The sequence below is a fragment of the Nycticebus coucang genome, chromosome 10, assembly GCF_027406575.1.
Source record: "Nycticebus coucang isolate mNycCou1 chromosome 10, mNycCou1.pri, whole genome shotgun sequence".
NCBI lineage: Eukaryota > Metazoa > Chordata > Mammalia > Primates > Lorisidae > Nycticebus > Nycticebus coucang.
The window spans coordinates 97,921,819-97,936,023 of NC_069789.1; positions in this window are offsets into that span (position 1 = coordinate 97,921,819).

A 14,205-nucleotide genomic window follows, 5' to 3' on the forward strand; every position below is an offset into this window, starting at 1 on the left:
AATTGCATTTGCATTAGCACTCATTTATTGATTAATTCAGGAGAAATTGGTTTTTGAATGTTATTAAGAGTTCTCATCTACTAATATTGATACCCTTCAAGTTTGTTATTTATCTGTTTGATAAAATATTATAGTTATCTTCATATATACCTAATAAAATTTTTATCAAATGAATTCATATCCAGTGTATATTAAATGTAATATGGTAAATATAACATTTTTATTTCTATCTATAGGCACTTTTTGGTAGAGAAAGGAAAAGCTATTGATATTTGATATACAAGGCAAGATACTTTACCAAATCTTAATAGCTCTAAAAGATTTTATTGCAACTTTGGGATTCTGGGTATCCAGTTTGATCATTACATACAAGATTTTTATTAATTCTTATTTTTCTGTATGCTATATGTAAAAATAAGTTTTGTATGTGAATTGTAAGTATAACAGTCTTAAGATAATAAAATTAGTTTTGTGAGAAAAAAAGTCTGAAAACATTTGTTTAAACAAATCATTAGACACTTTTGGAAGGAAAAAATAATTAGTAAACTGGAAAATAGTTCTGAAGAAATGATACAAAATGAGAGACAGAGGTGAGGCATAAAATGTAGAATGTTTCTAAGGAGTTTCAGAAGATGGGAGGGATAATGGGAAAAGAATTAATAATCAAACACATAATAATTGAGAATTTTCCAGAAGTAATTAAAGACTTAATCTAACATTCGAAGAAGCCCTACTCATTTCTTATACAGTAAATACATCTACAGCTCAAAGAAAATTGTTTTTGTTGCTTGCGCTTTTGAAATCTTAGTCATGAATTCTTTGCCTAGACCAACCTCCAGAAGAGTTTTCCCTGGTTTTCTTGTAGTATTTCAATACTTTCAGGTCTTTCATGTAAATCTTTAATCCATCTTGATTTGATTTTTGTACATGGTGGAAAGATAGGGGTCCAGTTTCATTCTTCTGCATATGATGAGCAATCTAATTTTCCCAGAACTATTTGTTGAAGAGGATTTCCTTCCTCTAATGTATGTTTTTATTCACTTTATCAAAGATTAGTTGTCTGTAATATGTAGCTTTGTTCCTGAATTTTCTACTTTGTCCCATTGACTATGTGTCTATTTTTATTTTTAAACCAGTTCCATTCTGTTTTGGTTACTGTGCCTTATACTGTAATTTGAAGTCAGATAATGTGCTTTTCTTAAAAATAATATTGTTTTTGCTATTCTTAAAAATAATATTGTTTTTGCTATCCAGGCTATTTATTGATTTCATATGAATTTTAGAGTTGTTTCTCTTAACTCTGTGAAAAAGAACATTGGTATTTCGATAGAGATTGCACTGAATCTATAAATTGCTTGGCAGTATGGTCATTTTAGCAACATTGATTCTTCCAACCCACAAGCACATGAGCACGAGATGTTCTTCCATTTGTTTGTGCCATCTATAATTTTTTTCATCAAAGGTTTGTAGATTTCCTTGTAGAGATTATTTACCTTCTTGGTTAAATACATTCCTAGGTATTATATTTTGTGTAACAATTGTAATTGTTGGGGTTGCCTTTTTGACTTTATCAGCTTAATCATTACTAGTGTATAGGAATTACTGATCTGTGTAAGTTAACTTTGTATCATAAAACTACTTAATTTGTTTATCAAATCTAAGAGTTTTTTAGAGCAAACTGTGGGGTTTTTATGTATAATATCATATTACCAATGAACAGATATGATTTGAACTTCCTCCTTTCTAATTTGGATGCCTTTTAATTCTTTCTCTGGACTCATGGGTCTGGCCAAGACTTCCAGTACAGTGATGAACAGGAGTTGTGAAAGCAGGCATCCTAGTCTTGTGTCAGTTCTTAGAAGGAATGCTTCCACTTTTCCCCATTCAGTATGATGTTGGCTACATATCACACTTGTCAAAACCCCACATGGTCTGTCATATATAGCCTTTATTACTTTAATTTATATTTCTTCTATGCCTGTTTTTTGGAGGGTTTTTTTTTTTTATGAAGTGATGTTGTATTTTGTCAAATGCTTCCTCTGCATGTATTGAGATGATCATATGGTTTTTGTCCTTATTTGTTGATTTGTGTATGTTGAAGCAATCTTGCATTCTTGGACTAAAATCCATCTTATACCACCTCTTTGATGTGCTGTTGGATTCCGTGTGTAGTATTTTGTTGAGGATTTTTGCACTTCTGTTCATCAGGGAGATCAGTCTATAGTTCTCTTTTGTTGTGTGCTTATCTGGCTTTGGTAGCAGGGTGTTTCTAGCTTTGTAGAATGCCTTAAGGAGGACTCCCTACTCATCACATTTTTGGAACAGTTTCAAGAACACTGGTAGCAGTTCTTTTTATGTTTGATACAATTCATCTGTGAATCCATTTGGTTCTGGGCTTTTTTTTTAATGGGAGATTTTTTTAAAATTATTACTGATTCAGTCTAATTACTTGCATTTGGTCTGTCAAGACTTCTATTTCTTCCTGGCTCAATCTTGGGAGGTGTATGTTTTTAGGAATTTATTCATTTCCTGTAGATGTTCTAGTTTGCAATCATACAGTCCTTCATACTCGTCTATAATGATCCTTTCTGTTTCTATGGTACACATATCAGTTGTAACGTCTCCTTTTTTGTTTATGATTATTTTTCTTTAGCTCTTCTTTCTTCTTGGTTACTTTAACTAGCAGCTTATCAACTTTGTGTAACTTTTTAAAACATCAACTTTTAATTTTGATGTTTCTTTTTATTTATTTATTGCTCTTAGTTTTCCTAGTTCTATAAGGTATGTTACCAGGTTGTTAATTTGTAATCTCTTAATTTTTTGGAAGTAGGCAATTAATACTATAAAATTCCTTCTTAACACTGCTATTGCTAGATCCTGAGGTTTTGGTTTGTGTTTCCATTTTCATTCATTTCATTTTCATTCATTTCAAAACATTTTATTCTGTCTTAATTTCATTTATTGAACCAAAGATTGGATGTTGTTTAATTTCCATGTATTTGAATATTTTGAGAGTTCCTCTTGCTATTGATTTCCAACTTTATTCACGTTTGGTCTGAAATAATAATTGATGCACTATCATTTCAATTTTTAAAATTTTATTGAGATTTGTTTTAAGGCCTAACATATGGTCTATCTTGGGGAATGTTCCATATGTGGAAGACAAGAATGTGTAATTCGTAGTTCCTGGTTGAAATGTTCTGTCAATGTCTGTTAGGTACGTTTGGTCTAAATCCAATTTAAGTCCAGTGTTTCTTTGTTGATTTTCTGTCTCAATGATCTGCCTGGTGCTGTCAGGTCGGTGTTGCAGTCTCCACGATTATTGTATCATTGTCTGTCTCCTTTATTCAGGTCTAAATTTTTTTTTTAATGAATCAGAGTACTCTGGTATTATATGTGCACATAGAAAGTGCCAAAAAATGTATACACATTTTAAGAAAGGGAAAAACTGTATTAAAATGGTAATATTCAATGTACACTAATAACAAAAGATAAATGCAAGTCACATTTCAGCACATCTTATAATTTCTCAGTAAAATGTGATGAGTATTACAATTTTAATATTGTTTTTTTCATTTGTGTGTATACATTTTTTGGCACCCTATGTGTATTTAGGACGGTCATATCCTCTTGTTGAATTCATCCCTTTATCAAATAACAAACTTCTTTGTCTTTTTGATTCAATGTCATTTTATATTACAAATTTAGCTGCTTATGCTCTCCGATTTCCATTTGTGTACAAAATGTTTTTCCAACCTTTACTTTCAGCACATGTGTTTTTATCAGTAAAGTGAGTTTTATGTAAGCAGAATATTTGATTTTTTCTTTATTAATTTCTCCAATCTATATCTTTTAAGTGAACTATTTACATTCAAGATTAATATTGACATACTATTATAATGTCAATTGTTACCTACTTGTTTTGTAGATTCTTTGGTTTTCCCCTCTGTTCATCTTTCTGGTTTGTGGACTTCTGTCATGTTGCCATTTGATTTCTTTCTCTTCCCTCTTTGTGTAATTATTTTATAAGAGTTGGCGGTTTTCTACTTTTGTCTGTTTTTATGATGGAGAATACTGACCTTTCAATGTTTAGAATTCCTTTGAGCATTTCTTGTAGGGACAGTCTACTGTTTGCAAATTCCTTCAGCATTTTCCTTGTGTGGGAAAGACTTTGTTTCTCCATACTTTGTAAAGCTTATTCTAGTAGAATATAAAGTTCTTAGTTGGCAGCTTTTTGTCCCCCCTCCTTGTTTAAGGAGTTTAAACAAGATCTCAATCTCTTCTTGCTTGTAAAGTTTTTGCTCTCCTGGGAGTCTGATGAGGTTTCATTTATAGGTAATTAGATAATTTTTCTTGGTGATTTTATGATTTTTTCCTTCATATAACCTTTAAACCTGTCTGATAACTACAGGTCATGGTGAAGGCCATTTTGTAATCTCTTTCCTTGGCATCAGTGGGTCTCTTGTGTTTTAATTTCTGAATATCTTGCTAGACTGGGAAACTCTTCTTCAATTATTTCCTTAAATAGATTTCCTAAATTTTTGGTCTTTTTCCTCCCTTAGGATTAATGATTTGTTAAGTTCAGTCACCTTACATAGTCCTATCAATTTCTTAAAGGCTTTATTCATGCCTTTTTTCTCTTTTTCTTTATTTTTGTCTGACAGCATTATTTGAAAGACCTATCTTCAAGTTCTGCTTGGTCCAGGTTTCAACTTTTCAACTGCATTTTGTAATTTCGTCAATCAATTTTTTATTTCCAGAAGTTCTTCTTTTTTTAAAAGATACCATATCCTTGGTAAATTTCTTATTGATATCCTGAATTGATTTTCTGTTTTTTCTTTTCTTTTTTTCTTTTGTATTGTTTTTCAGATTTCTCTTGTATCTCATTTGGCTTCTTTAATAGCAATACTTTGAATTATTTATCCAGAGTTTAGAAAATTTCATTTTGGATCTATTCCTAGTAAATTATTGTGTTCCTTTGCAGTTGTCAGGCCACCTACTTTTTTCATAGTTCTGGTATTATTATGCTGACTTTTTCATATCTGAAGAAATAGCTGCTGCTTATTATTTTTAAGCTTACTTTCATTTGGGTGGAACTTTTTTTTTTCTTGAGAATGTGACTGTGACATATGTTGAGTAGGACCATTTGACTTAGCTTCTGGGAGTTTTTAGTGATGAAGACTCTGATTTTCTTGGTTATAATTAGCCTCAGTGTAATGGCTTTCTCAAATGTCAGTTGTTGTAGCTGGGTACTGAGCAGGTGAGTGGACTCACTGCCTCTTGGGTCCCTGAGGGTGGCATGGAATATAGGTGGTAGCAAAGGTCATGAGAAACCTGTCTCTTTCCTGAGAACTGTACACTGTGTCAGCAGATGCCATAATGGCCTATGTTGGTAGACTTCCCAAGCAGTAAATAGCTCTCACAGGTGAGAGCCAATTGTAGTGATGGCAGTAGTGTTTACACGTGACCTTTGTTAACCAAGACAAGTACTTAGGTGTTCCAGGTGATGCATTAGGCTGGGGTAGGTTCAGTGGTCCAAACCCCTGTTGACCTTCTGAGGTGTGGGAGGGAGAGTGGTGAGGCTGGGCTGGGCAGGTAAGGTCCTCCAATGATGGGTGCATGCACCAGCCCTAATAGAGGTCAGAGGGTATCTCAGGCCCCTGGAGAAATGCCCTGGTGCAAAGTGGAGCAACTGTCACTGTGCCACAGTCCCAGCATGGGCACGGGGGGCAGTTCCATCTTTACAGCCAAGTGAGCAAGGATTGGAGCCACTTTGCTCCATGCTCAGGACCTAGTGGAGCTCTCTCCCATGGCCTGACTCAGGCAGTGAGTTGGTACAATTATCCAAGTCACACACTATTTGCCTGCAGTCTCTGAAACCACCCCAGGATGCAAGACTCACTGCTCAGGTCAAAAATAAGCCTTTCAGACAAATCTCCTCTTGCTCCATTCCTGTGAATGGGACCGCACTTAACTCTAGTGCCTTCCACTGAGGTCTACACCACACTGGCTTTTCAGTTCTGGTTTTGGGGGCCTCTCCTACACAAGACCACATTGCTGATCTCCAGCTAAACACTCTCCAAACCAGGGGCTGCCATCCCTCTAGGTGGGAGTTTTTCAGGCAGTCTGCTATGAGCTGGGTTATGGAATGGCTTCCTTCTGTCAGTGCCCAGATCTGGGAGTATGCACGGGGCACTTGCCAGTGCCATGCTTTCTCTCAGTCTCCTGGCTGCTTCCCCTGTTAGATCCAGGGCTTGAGAGTGTCAAGGTGCTTAGTTCCCTAGTGGCAAGGTAGATTGTGGAGCAACACTCACTCCCTCTCCCCAATGTTGGGGCTTCCCTCACAGTTCTCAGCTGGAGTTTTCAATGCAGGCTACCTGCTCAATGTCTCTTAGCGAGGATTTGAAGTGCCCTTCAATTTTCTGTTGAATTCCCATATTTTTTCTTGAATAAAAGTTCCAGGCATGAATCTCTACACACTATTTTGCTTCTTCTAAGTAGGTGAGAAATTCTAGAAAAGCCTGAAATCTGCCATTTTTTCCTTGTAGAGCCCCAGGTGTCCTGATGCTATGGCAGCAGCTCCCCAAGTTGGTCCTGAGAACAAAGCTCTATTGTGCTACAGTTGCTGGAGGTATTCAGTACATTAACAGCCTGTGCAAGTTTGTAGCACAGGATCAAGAAGCAAAAGCATACAGCCTGGGTGTGCAGCAGGCTAGCCCATCTAAGCTATACAAAAGCCCCCTGTGGTGTTCACACCCTGATGAAATGGCCTTTCTCAGATCTTAACCCCGTCACTGATGCATGATCATAGCCAGTTAAAGGGAAAATACTTGTTAATATTTGATTTGGTTTAACATTCAATTAAAGTATATACAATTAAACTTGAAAACAATTGAAATGTAAATTTTGACTAGCAAAATAATGAACAGGAAAATAAATGAATTAAGAAGAAAAAAAGCAAGAGGAAATAGTGAGATAAAACTCTCCGTTAAAGTGGTAAAAATGAATCCAAACATGTTAGCAGTAGTAAATCATGTATGTTCTATTAAAATACTTAAAAGGAGAAAATATTTTCAAACTAGATACAAAATTCCATTTAAATCATATTTAAAGACACATCCATAGGCCAGGTGCAATGGATCATGCCTGTAATCCTAGCACTTTGGGAGGCCAAGGTGGGTGGATTGCCTGAGCTCAGGAGTTCGAGACCAGCCCGAACAAGAGCGAGATCTGATCAATAAAAATAGCTGGGCATTGTGGTGGGCATCTGTAGTCCCAGCTACTTGGGAGTCTGAGGCAAAAGAATGGCTTAAGCCCAAGAGTTTGAGGTTGCTGTGAGTTGTGATGCCACAGCACTCTACTGAGGAGGACAAAGTGAGACCCTGTCTCAAAAAAAAAAAAAGAAAGACACATCCATAATACAAGGATATTAAAATTAAAAGACTACACACATGCGGCAAGTAAGCAATAAGGAGTTTGTATAGTTATATTACTATCAGATAGACTTTATAGGAAAATACATATCTGAACATACAAGAGTTATTACATAAAGATAAAACATTTAGATCTCAGGAAAATAGAAATTATTCTAAAGTTGTGAGTACCAAATAATAATAGACTCAAATATGTAAAGCAAAAATGAGCAGAACTAAACCATCTCAATAGATTCAGAAAATCCTTCGTTAAAATTCAGCATTTATTTACATTCTTATTGGAAATCTTGGAATAGAAGGGAACTTCATTAATTGACAAAGAGTTCCTCCAAGAAGCCAAAGCAAGCATCAGGGTTGCATTTCCTTTAAGATGAGGAACATGATAATGATGGCTACTATCACAACTTTCTTTCAACCTGGAGTAAGAGAAAAAAAAAAGTACCCATAGAGTACATAAAAGTTATTTCAGAAGACATTTAACAATTAGTTTAGTATTTGTAAAGGATGGGATTAGCTTTGGGTAAAACCTGATTGAATCTCCAATCAGAATTAATGAGATAATTCAGAAAGAATGCTGAATATAAAATTCACATTTAATAAAAAAAAAAATTCACATTTAAAACTCAAATATACTTCTCAACAGCAATAGACAATCAAACTAATATTTAAAAGTTCTTTCAAATTGACAGTAAAATGTTTAAGATATCAAGGAATATATTCTTAAGTTATAAATTTGGCTTGGAAAAAATAATAACTTTTAAAAGGTGTTAAGAAGATCTAAACAAAAGGAAGGAATACCATATTTATAAATGTGAATATTGAATATTAAATATAACATAGTTAATTATCCTCAAATAAATATGTAGTGTGATTCAACTACAGTTAAAATGTTAATCAAATTATTGAGCTATTTCATAAATTTTTTTGAAGAACATGAAAATCTGATTCAAAGAGGTGATGGAGAAATAAAAGATTCAAAAATAACCAAGACACTCCTAAAAAAACCCAAAAATCTGGAGGGAGTGAGGGTTGGGAGAGTAGATAGACAAACAGCTCAATGGAATAGACTATTTCCAGACAGAAATTTATATTTGTATGGAAATTTAATTCATGACATACCTAGCATTAAATATAGTGTACATTTATAGTGAATTGATTTTTCAGTAAACGGTACCTGGATATATATGAAAAAAAATAATAATCAACTCACACTTCATGTAAAAATCAATTTCCTATGGATTATAGGTATATATATAAAGGGCATACCAATAAAATTTTAGAAAGCAATACATTTAGAAAAATATATTTATAACCTTAGTATTATACTACACTTGATCTTAGCCAAAAGACCAGGAAGTAATACCCTTAGAATTACAGAAAAACATAAAAGAAAACTGACATAAACAACTCTCTTACAATTAAAATTGCTGTTCATTAAGAACATCATAAATATTGGGAGGCAGGAACAAGGGAAAAACTAAGATAAAATACATGTACAACTGACAATGAATTCACATACACAATATGTAAAAATTTCTAGAAATCAATATGTAAAGGACAACTGAATAGGAAAAAATGGACATAAACAACTACTTCAGAAAAGAAAAATCATTAATGACAAGAAAACTTCCCTCTGTTATCAGGGAGCTGCAACTTAAAAAATATTGTAGTGAGCTATCATTCCATATTTTCCAAATTGGCAAGCACTGAAATGTCTAATCATATTAAATATTGGCAAAGTTGCAGATCAAAGGGAACCCTTGTAGGCTGCTGTTGGGAGTATACCTTGGAGCCAAACGCCAGCTTTTTAGCGCATGCATTTGTTTGTTACCATCCCAAGTGCTAGCCATTTTCCTAGCTCTTCTATGGAACTGGTGGATCCTGGCTAAATACTCTCATCACTGATCATCTGTTCTAGATGTTAAACCCCACACAAAAATCACATTTAATGATGGAACCAATTACAGTATAGAAACAAGTAAGAGGAAATGAGTTGATGAGTGAGACATAATGAATGGTCATTATGAAATAGCAAGAAAAGCTAAAGAGAAATAATTTGTCAGTCACGAGTTTAAATTTCATAAAGGAAAGTACCTCCAGCTGAAATAATAATAATTGACAATATTCATTTATTTAAGACAAAGTCTCACTCTGCTGCCCAAGCTGAAGTGTCGTGGTGTCAGTCTAGCTCACAGCAACCTCAAACTTCTGGGCTCCAACGGTCCTCCTACCTTAGCCTCCCAAGTACTTGAGTCTACCTGCACCTGGACAACATTCATTGAACAAATATTATGTACCAATCTCCTATATTGTTTTAATTACTTCCAGGAAGATACATTCCTCTGTGGGGAATAGTTAGTGAACTCAAGAAAATACTGTCTTCAAATAATTTTTGTTCACTCTGATTCAATATTCAGCAAGCGACTTTATTACCAATTGCTAAGCACTCTAGAGTGACGTTATAGGAAGTAATAGGTCTTTGTGAGTGGCTTGGCTAATTTATATTTACTTTCGAACATGTCCCATAAACACGACGGGGTAAGCCAGTAATTTATATACTGGTTTACTCCTAAGTTGTTGAGCTTCCTCAACAACTTTACCATCTCAATTTACTGTCCCTTATTTGCTGTACCAAATCTTTCTGGTATTTTATTATTAGTATCATTATTTTACCCAGGAAATAATAATTCTAATTTAGAAAGCAGTATGGCATTACGAGAAGAACATACAACTAGGTGACTAAAGATTCTACCACTTATTAGTTATCTAATTTTCTGTTACCTTTTATGAAAAATGGGGATCATAACAGTAATATTTACTTTACAGATTGTGATTACTGTTGAATTGTTGCAGGAAGACAAGGCCAGATAGAGAAAAAGAAAATACCAGAACACCAAGATGTGGAGGAAGGGCTTTTTTTCAGCCAGTGGAGCCTAGCAGAGTGGAATGAAATCCAAAAATGTCCAAGCTCCCTAACTGGCTCAGTCTTTTCCCTTTAATCTCCAGTCAAGGGCTCCTGGTCCACTGGAACCCTTCTCATTGGTCAGTTTGAATCAAGCTGGAGAAGGCGTGCTTGGGCTTTTACAGAACTGTGGGCTTTTATAGAAGCAGAAGCAAGCATTAGTTCCAGGCCCCAGGAGATTAAGTTTCTATAAATTCCTAAGAGCTGAGTCACTACGGGAGGACCTTGTGACCTTGGGACCTCCGTGAGAAGACCTCTGTCCTCTCAGACCTCGCTCTTCCCGGGTATCCTCTCTCAAAATGAGCCAATGTGCTCGTGACTTCTAATATGTCACGCTTGATAGTCATTATCCACGTAAATTACTGGGCAGAGGCCTCTTTGCCAAGATCCCTGAAGAAGCCCATACAGACTGCCCTCCTTGCATAACTTCTGCATGCAGGTCACATGGTGGGTTGTTAGCAGTTCATTTTGCCAGTGAGAAAACTAATATACAAAGAGTGACAGCACCTTACAAACTCAGTTTCCTGGTTCACGACTGTGTCATGTCCAGGCCAATGGTTTCCAAACTCATCAGAGAGACTGTGAAACATCATTTTTTGTTTGTTTGTTTTGTAACAAAACCTGCAAAATGCCAAATCTCTGGAGTTGGGGCCTTGGAATCTGTCATTTATGTAAAGCCTCCTCAATTTCTACGTAAGACAGCATTTTCTCTTGCCCCAGGTAAGTTATCTAAGACCAGTGAGGAAAGTTCATAAAATTACCTTCACGTGGATGCCGGTAATCCTGGTAGGAGAGAGCCCTTTGAGGTAATTGAAAGCAGAGGGAGGGGGTATCATATTAAGAGTCATTAAGATCCAAAGAGCTCTAGATTCAAACTGACTTTAACCCCAGGTCTGTTGTTCATTGGTCATGAGATCTTGGGCTAATGACTCCACCTCATTCAACTCAGAACAGCTTTATTAAGCTGCAAAGTGTAAATATTGAAGGAACTGAATGGGATAACTAGTAAAACACCATTCCAGGGACAGAATTAATGGCAGCCCCCAATAAATAAAAACTATCATTATTGTCTAAAAAATACACACTTAAACATTTACCTTTAATTATTTCCCATTTCTCTTGGGTTTGCATGGAGCTTTCTATTTATACTTAAAGTATAAAAAATAAAAATAAAAAGTATCTTGAAAGAATAAAAATGAATAAAGTATTCTCTGACTCAAATTTCCCATAATATTTCATCCTGAAAAATAAACAGTGCTGGGAGCCTATTTTTAGCGTTCAGGACACAGAATATCCAGCTTATTTTCTCAGTCATCGTTGTGCTAAAGAGCCATAAATCAGGGAACAGATTGGAAGCAGGTGTAGAAACTGCCCCACCTGGCATCTATTATTATTCCAGGGATTGAGTCCAGTCCAGACATCAATAGGGTGGTAGAAACTAAGGCTGACCATGCCAGCACAACACTGGTCTAGATTTAGTCTAGTTTTAGACATCCTATTACTCCAACAACAAGAATAGCTTGTGCAAATCTGGATAGGAGAATTTGAAGGCAACCTTAAGTGGAATATTAGAAAAGACTGTCTGAAACAAGCTATTTAAAAGTTTACAAAAATAGTCCGGGTGCGGTGACCAAGTACTCTGAGAGGCTAAGGGGGGTGGATCACTTGAGCTTAGGAGTTCGAGACTAGCCTGGCAAGAATAAGACTCCTGTCTCTACTAAAAATAGAAAAACTAGCAGAGCATCGTGGTCGGTGCCTATAGTCCCAGCTACTCAGGAGGCTGACACAGGAGGATTCCTTGAGCTCAGGAATTTGAGGTTACTATGAGGTATGATGCCCCAGCACTCTATCTATGGTACTAAAATAAAATGAAAATTTACAAGAAATACAGATGAACAGAAAGAGGAACAGAAGAAATGACTGTGGTACAAAAATAACAGAATAAACTTCCACAGAATTATTATTTGAGGGAGGAGTCATCAACTAATCCACACATCCTCAGTGATCACCGTGTGGACGGACTCTGGGCTTGTGTGAGAATGGTGGAGCACAGGGTGAGCTCTGGGGCCATACTGTCTTGGGGCCATGTCCTAGGTCCTTTACTCATGAGCAATGTGATCTTGGGCAAGGTACTTCCCTCTCTATGCCTCAGTTTCTCATCTTTAAAAGGAAGGTGACAAATTTAGTGCCCCTGAATCAAAGAGTTTTTATATATATTGAAACAATTAATATAAATATGATGATATTAGTAGAGATAAACAATACATGGTAACGATTTTATGCTGTGTAGATAAACAAGAAGATTGTGCATATAAAGAATACCAGGTTTAATGATGTCTGTATAACTATTTAAAATATCTGTAAACTTTAATTAAGTATATAAAGTATGTGTATGAATTCCCTGGTTGCACTTTTGTAACTTTAATGTTTTCTTTTCTCTGTAAAGTGGCTTCATTCGGATCTTCCTTACTCTGATTATTTCACACCTAGCCCCAAATACAAGGCTGGGAGAAACATTGCATTCTCTAGCAGGGAAAGGGCAAAAACATCACTTCTGAGAAGATCAAACTGCATAAACATCAGTACACACTAAGCCTTTAGGAAGTGGGAGGAGCTAGGTGGATCACTTCCTGTTTGCATCCAGAATATGTAAAACTGTTGTCAGTCTTTTAGTCAATAAATAGTCATTTTTTATGTGCTAGGCTCATTAACCAGTGCAGGGGTTGTAAAATCAAACGCGACATGGTCTGTCACCTTGAGGCATTGGCAGCATCGTTTGGGAGATAACATTTGTAAAGCAATGGTCACAGGAGAATGTGCTAGTCATTATCAAAGCATGCCAGAGTTTTAAGGGACCCCACAGAGGAACAGTTAAATCATGACAGAAAGTGGGGGAGGGCTTCTCAAGGTGGATAGTTTTGAGCTAAGTTTAAAATAAAAAGTAGGAGTTAGCTAAAGGAAAGATCCAGAAGGCCGACTTGGACAATGACAGAGGCAATTAACAATGTGCTACCATAGGAACTGCAAATCTTTACTGCTGGATGAAAGGAGTTGCAGAGATAAAGCAGAAAGCTAGACATGTTTCAGAATCATAAAGAGTCTTGTATACTAGCCTAGAGAGTTGAGGGCTTTGAGGCAATAGATCAAATGTGCATCTAAGAACAGACTGGTAGTTATCAGAGTGAATTTGTGGGTGTCAGATTAGAGATAGAAAGGCCATGTACCATAAGAGCCTGGGTGAAGAGACATCGTGTAGGCAGAGAGGCAAGAATGGGTTCTGAGCATTTCATCTAGAAGAATGCTGCACACCTGCCTGACTTCTGAGTGTGTGAAATGAGTTAGAAGGACTAGGGGTGATTCTGTGGTTTCTAGTGGGAGTGACTCTGTGTAAGATTGAGCCGTCACCAAGGTAGGAAACATTTGATCTGGAATTTTCAAATAGTCCTTACAGTTGTGCTTTCTAACACCCCAAAGGCATGAAAATATTACCTGAAAGGCCCTGGGTAGCAAAAACGCCAAGCCCTGTGGAAGAGAAACAAAAAGAAGAAGAAGGCAGATCTTACAGGATGGTGGTGAGAGCAAAAAGGAGCCTTCTCTCCAATGTAACTCAACTCGAGTTTGTTCCCACAGATTGTTGTTACAGAGGTGTTATTTCAGGGATGTACTGTCCAGGGAGAAGATAGCTACAGGAGAACCAAATGGATTGATGGAATAATCTAGGATCTTTATAAATAATATTTGAAAAAAGAATCAACAGAGCTCTTGTTTTACTTTATTTCAGAAGCATTGATCTCAAAGTCAACCCTACAG